We start from the raw sequence: 6,961 nt of genomic DNA on the forward strand, positions 1-6,961 counted from the left end.
CTGAGAGAACATACAGTATGTACCCCACACAGCCATTTATTGGGGTCTGGGGCAAGAATGCTAACCATTATGCCACTATACCACCCAATTAGAATTCACCTAATAATTTTTCTGATCTTTTAACTAACTGAAAGGTCTTGAATATGCTTGAAGCCTCAAATTAAAAAATCATTAAATCCAAAAATATCGACAGTCTTTTGGGACAAACAACCTGTGTGCTAAATTTAAAAACAATTAACATCCATTATTCTTTGGGCACTAAAATACAGTGCAATTTAAGATCCATAGCATATAGTACATGTACAGTGGTACCTCGGTATACATCTTCTTTGGAATAAGTCCAGCTTGGTATATGTCCTGTTTGGACACGAAACATTTTGCTTGGTATACGACCTTTGTTTGGAATACGACTCGCGTGCTAAAGCGCTGCGCACTACCCTTGTTTACCTCTCGCGTGACAAAGCCATGACTGCCCATGAGCGTCAGTGCGCCAGTTGCTAGCATTCAGTGAACAACCCACACTAAAGCTCTATGTGAATTTTCACGTGTGTGGTATAGCGGGTCCACAGCTCCTGTCAAAGGCCAGTTTTAAAATAAATAATCACCGTGCTCGTGGCTAGGTGAGGGGGCGTGATGGTTTTGTGGCTGAAGCGGTTCTCAGGGCGATTTGCGATGTGGGCGTTTCTCACCTAAGTGCACAGGTGAGAGACCATCCGCATTTATGATTGTTCCTGGGGCTGCTTATCTTGATAAATAGAAGCGCGAGTCAGCTAGAAAGGGAGGAAAAAGAGAGAAGAGACAGGTGGTTGCACGTGCGCGCGAAGTAGCTGAAGTAGGCAGAGTGAAGATCAGCTGCAAGTAGGGCGACTCCCGTGTTGGTAAGCAGACGGGCCGCCAGGTAAAAAAGGCACTGGGCTTCTTCTTGTTTTTGGTTTTTTTTTAAAGAATGCTTCCTACTGTATTTTAACCTTGTTGTTTTTAAGACAGATTTTTTCTATTGTTTTTAATCTCCACGTTTCACTTCTGATTTTATGGATTATTTATTGGAAATTTGGAGACTGCACTTTAATTGAACACCTTGTTTTGTTGATTGTTTTAATGAAAGCACTTTTTCAGCATCTCCTTGCTTTGTTGTTACCGATGAGCTTAGCAGTGAGGCACATTACCGACAGTGTAGGGTTCAAGGGCTCCCCGACAGCAGGTGGGAGCATACAGCAAACCCGCATCGTCACAACGTGATTTTGTGTTTTTTCACGTAAATTTGAATTGATTGTTGAAAAGTATGAAGGTGGCATGCGTATCCGGGACATGACTGTTGCATACCTTTTGCCGAGAACGACGGTATCTACGATTGTGAAAAACAAAGACGTTATTAAAAAGTAAAGGGAGGATAAATTTTCATTTACTTCATCTAATTGCTTTTGTATTTATGTATTTTAGTATTAAGCAGTGTTTAAATTATTTTATACAGCCCCATCAATGTATAATATGCCAATAACAATAGGATTTTTTTCATGGGAACAGATTAATTATTTTCTCATTATTTCTTATGGGAAAAATTACTTTGGTTTACGTCCTGTTTGGCATAAGTCCAAGGACCTGGAACAGATTAAGGACGTATACCGAGGTACCACTGTATTTGTTTTTGCTAATCAACAGTCAACCAGTGCACTTAGTGGCAGTATAAAAATCATTAATATATTAGGCCAAAAACACTCATAACACATTGTTAGATGAAGGCTCAAAATATTGGCCAGCAAAAGCCAAATCCAACAAATTTTTATAATGATCAGAAAAAATGAGATAAGTAACTAAAAAAAATCCAAGATGAAAATGAAATAGGAAAGACTTGGTTTAAGGAAAAGCACCAAGAAGCAACAAATCAATATTCCATAATAAACCATAATAAACATCACAACCAATTGTTCTTGATGCACTTGCATTTACCCTATAATCACTACTTTCTTGCCATAAATTTCATCTTGCTGCATATCCAAAGCGAACAATGAGTGATACCGAAGGATACAGTAATTTCAATTTACTTACTGATTATTTTGGCTATTCAGCAAATTTTAATAAATACTGCAAACACTCAAAAAAGGTGAACATTAATTAAAAAACTGATCACCGGGAGAAAACCAAGAAAGAACAAAGATATGATGTAACAGGTTGTTTTAATACTTCAGCTGAAATACAAATGCAGCTCTAATTCTGTTGTACACTAAGTAGTGAAGCATCTCCAAGCAACCAAAGATGTAATCAGAATCCGTGTAACTAGTAATTATTACAATTGGCAAGATATACCTCTGACACAGCAAAGTATATGCTATTACGTAGATAAGAAGTACAAGGTTTCTAGTGGAAAAATTCACATGAAAGTCCTTTATAGTAGGTGTTCCAAATAAGACAATTTGTAGAAAACAATGTTACCCAGTTGAGTTGATTTCTCACTTCTTTCAATAATATAATAAATATAATAATAATCAGGGCAGCCAGAAATGGCATTTGCATGATCAAGTTGTATTTGGAGCAATGCAATATGTACTCAATATGTTTCTTTTTCATTTTTACAAAAGATTACACAACTTGATTTATTTTTTTTGTGCATCAAAGTACCAAATCAAAAATGACCTTCCATTTCCTGCAAAACACTGGCTAGAAAGTGGAATGGTGAGAGACCTTAAATGGCAACTCCAAAAATTCTCATAACATGGGAAAGCGGACATATATGCATGAATTTAGCTTGAATTGTGTTTCATGTAAACAGATTCAATAGATATCAGAGAAAGGTAGCAGAAACAAACAAAAGGACAAATGGAACATTGGCTTACATCTCTTACTGAGGGTACCCTTGCACAAACACCTCAAACACTTTAACTGGCACACTCCCTCATTCACTTCTCAACATTCTCATCTAATCACTCATTCATTCATATCACACGCACTTTAAGACAAATGTGGCATTATAAAATCATTCAGACCCCTTTTTTAACTTGTGATGCTTTATAATGTTTTATTACACTATTATTAAACTAGATGTGATATAGCAATTCTGTTGTCAGATTTGGATTCAGAACGCTCAGATTTATAAAGGATATCTAAAAACTGTGGGTTTTTTTTCTGCAGACCAGTGTTATCTGAAACTAAGAGAATACCATCAGTTTAGCAAGTATTTTGGGGTTTACCTAAAGTTAGATGTTAGAATTATGTATTAATTGTGTTAAAAACCTTGACATCAGAATATGGAGGACTGTGTGGATTACAAATACATTAATAATTTCATATGTTAATACATATTGCTTTATACTTCCGTTAAATATATGAATTTGTTTAGCATTAATAAAGTGAAATTTGTTTTACTATTATATTTGTTAGTCTACTAAAGGAAAATACATTCAAACATTTTAATCAATACACAATTTAACACAACTAATTAACTGTGACAGCAGCAACAGTCTCTTGGGAAAAGTTTGAGTTTTACTCAATCTAATAATTTCTTGACTATGCCATGCTGTATTTTTCACTTAAAGCACTTGCATAACAAAATGCAAACATTTAAGAAAAATAAATGAACTTGCAAGATATCCTTCCAGTATTCTTAATGGCTACACTTCCCCTTAAAGGTCACAATACCAAAGACAAGCAAGGCATAAAGGGGGATTCAAAATTGAATCCATTGCAAGACTCCTACAGAAATAATGAGGAGGTGAAAATAATGACCTTTAATCTTCTTATTCTCCTGCTTGGCACTTAGTATATTAACTAATCATAAAAACAGTCTAAAATAATTATAGAAATATGAATATGTTTTAACCCAATATATTTAAAGCACATAATAAAAGCTCACTTAGTCTGTGAGAAACTCTTCCTTTCTCTAGACTAGGAAACAGATAAATAACATAAAATATCACTAATTACAAATATTCTGTATGGTAAGCTGCTAACAATAAATTTAAAAAATAATTTGGCAGAAAAGATATGTTGTTGAAAAATTTATGTTGAACATTAAGCATGTCTGCCTTTTTGCTTATACTTACTTTTAGATTTTTATTAATAAAACTAAAACTCACTGGTTGGTGCTTGATGCATACATTGATTTAGAAACTAGAATGAAGCCTCAAAGGACTAATGGTGCACATGCCTATCATCAGCTCATATGTCATCACCCTTAGAGGGATCCTCCCCTGCAACTGCTGTGCTTTCTTGTTTCTGTCTGTCATAGTTTGTCACGAACAGAAGTAAACAAGTAGCAACAATGGTTTCGTCACAGCTATTCCAATTAATTTGCTAATGAATTTCATAACAGTGGAGTAATCTATTGGGAAAGTGGCACTCTATTAAAAAGAGTTCATAATGAAAAAATGTTCTTGATAACATGCCATGGTCATCAGAGATAGCTCTGGCAATATTGAAAACCTTGTTTTAGGAAATTAAATATTAAGATAATTAAAGTGAAAACCTGTACATTAAGGTGACTGCAGATTAACATAATGACTATACTATTATTAATTTGATGTCTTGAGATAGAAAGTATGACTTTCGTATTCATCTTTTGTTAGTGGCAATACAATTTCATAAATGGGTTACTATAAGGTACTACCTACAGCTGCTTTCCAAAGTTTGTACAAATACACTGTATGATAAATAAAAGGTCACCAACCTTATTACCTTGACATTAAATGTCAGGATACTAAGGGAAATAATCATATTAAGACCAATCATTTTATGTCACTGTTTCCAGTAATGAAACACATGACAATTAAACATGTCTAATAAAGAAAGAATTTTTCCTAAAGATTACTGCACTTTATTTTTTATTGTGTTAGAGACCTTACAAAACAATTTCTGCTCTCTATCCCTCTATGTCTAAGCCCACATATACCGGTACTAAAGAAGCCCCTGAATGTCATCAGAAAGGTTTTTGGGATGCATGTGAACCCATTTTTGCATTGCTTAATCTTAAATACATAATCTGTAAATCAACAACTCTCTGTGTACAGTATATTCAGAGGATTCAAGATCTGGACTATATGCTTGGTAGTTGACAACTTCCTATTTTATTTTTTGAAGGATGTTCATATTGTAAGCAGCAAAACAAAAGAGCACATTTGGGGAGCCTTCCATTCTCCCCATTTTATTTAAAATGCTAGCCTTGTTTCATTCTTTAACATCCCTTATCACCTTCTCCCCATTTTTTTCTTTTCTTCTTTGATGCAACTGATACATACAAAATTACATCAGCAGCTCTCACACTAACAGCAAGTTGCACAAAATGGCTTGTAAACAAAAAGGTATTCAGAATTTCTAATGAACCCTGATATTTCTGGGTTACACTTTACTTTAGGTAGATATCACATACGTGTGGTATACATTAATTGTATTGTACCCAGCAGTGTGACTACAGTGCAACTGTGTCCTGCTAATGAGGTAGATAGTGTACAAATGGAGCATCTCCAAATGTAAATATATATTTTACATCACTATCTTATATGTTGTGTATATACTTAACTCATTACTCTAGGGTCACAGCAGGTACACTGAAGCAATATCACACAGGAAGGAGCAAAGTAATTACTAGACCAGTACACTGTGAATATGGATATTTATGATATGAGTATTGACATACAAAAATTTACATGGCCCCACTTGAAAAATAGAACAAATCAAAGTGGAAAGAAGTTACTTCCAATACCTGAAGAAGAAGGTTTCTCCCAGCAGCAGTGTTCATATGTGTTCATATCTCTAAGTTGTGTATGTTTAATGGGTTAATTCCAGGTAAATTTCTCAAAATGCTGAGATGGTTTAATAAGGATAGGTAAATATGTTAGACCCAGTAACCAATCTGATCTGATATTGTGAATATGTTAACATGGTAGAATAATTCCGTATCTATACATAGCAGACTCTGCTTTGTTGTTATGAGTTTATTAAAAACAACAAACATTAATTTGTCAGATATTGTATTTTGAATAAGCCTTTAACTGGCGTATTACTATTACTAACCGCTGTCAGTATTTTGACATCTGCATTTTCTATTCACTTGTAAAGGTGCGTTTTGTCACGGCATGGCACGCTCTCCATACCTGTCAACCTTACCTATGTCCCGCTGTGTTCAAAATGAGTTTTTACCTGCAAACTTGTGAACATTTGAAGTACTGTGCAGATTTCCACTCATCTGCATAGGCGCATTATTAAAGACGCGTATAAACGCTATAGACGCATCTAAGCAACAAAAGCGCGTTTTGAACCTTACACAACCATTTACAAAAACTAAAAAAGCAAAAAAGCATCCCCACCACTCAGTGCCAGTTGCTGGACACATACCGTAAGTCGTCTGCGGAATATTGCTTGTGAACCGGCTCCACGAAGATCGCGTCCTCAATCTGCTACGACGCACAGAGCCACGTACTGCCGCCTTTACCTGAACGAGCCGATTATGCCAGGATCGCTGCTGAGTCACGCCCTGTTGGCATAGCAACGCCACCGCCAAGTCGAGGACGCCCAACTAAGGGGCGCTTCATCGGGCACTGGTCATGACTTAAGCCGAGAAGGTGGTTTTTCGAAAATGAAACCCAGACAAAGCAAACAGCACTAATTACGACACATGTCAATGCAACGATCAACGCTCGCTGTGGCTGCAAGGCAAACGATAGCTTTGTGCTTTAGTGAGGCTTATTGACTGTGCGTTTTCTGAATGAGACTGTATGTATAGTGAGTAACTCTGCTGTTTTGCTCTTCCAAAGCGTAAATTCTGTCTGTTTGGAGATATTATTATTATTATTATTATTATTATTATTATTATTATTATTATTTACAAACTCACATCGTTGACGCATTTATCCAGGGTAACTAAGAAAACAGGTTTCCCTATGTACGTGTGGGTTTCTATGTGTTTTTTTTTCGAATGTTCTAAAGCGGGGTCGCTAACTGGACATTATGAAACTGTACGTGAAAGCCCTGC

The 6,961-nt window shown here is 35.7% G+C and overlaps 1 protein-coding gene across 1 annotated transcript in view; it reads right to left on the reverse strand.

Moving 5' to 3' along the window:
• zgc:77752 (uncharacterized protein LOC393862 homolog) overlaps positions 1 to 6,566 on the reverse strand; it is a 45,914-nt gene extending 39,348 nt beyond the window's left edge. Inside the window, exon 1 of the mRNA XM_039760535.1 lies at positions 6,325 to 6,566. The gene's annotated coding sequence lies outside the window, so the exon portion shown is untranslated. The remainder of the gene's footprint in view (positions 1 to 6,324) is intronic.
• Between the last annotated feature and the right edge of the window lie 395 nt (positions 6,567 to 6,961).

Source organism: Polypterus senegalus, chromosome 8 (assembly GCF_016835505.1).
Source record: "Polypterus senegalus isolate Bchr_013 chromosome 8, ASM1683550v1, whole genome shotgun sequence".
Taxonomy (NCBI): Eukaryota; Metazoa; Chordata; class Cladistia; order Polypteriformes; family Polypteridae; genus Polypterus; species Polypterus senegalus.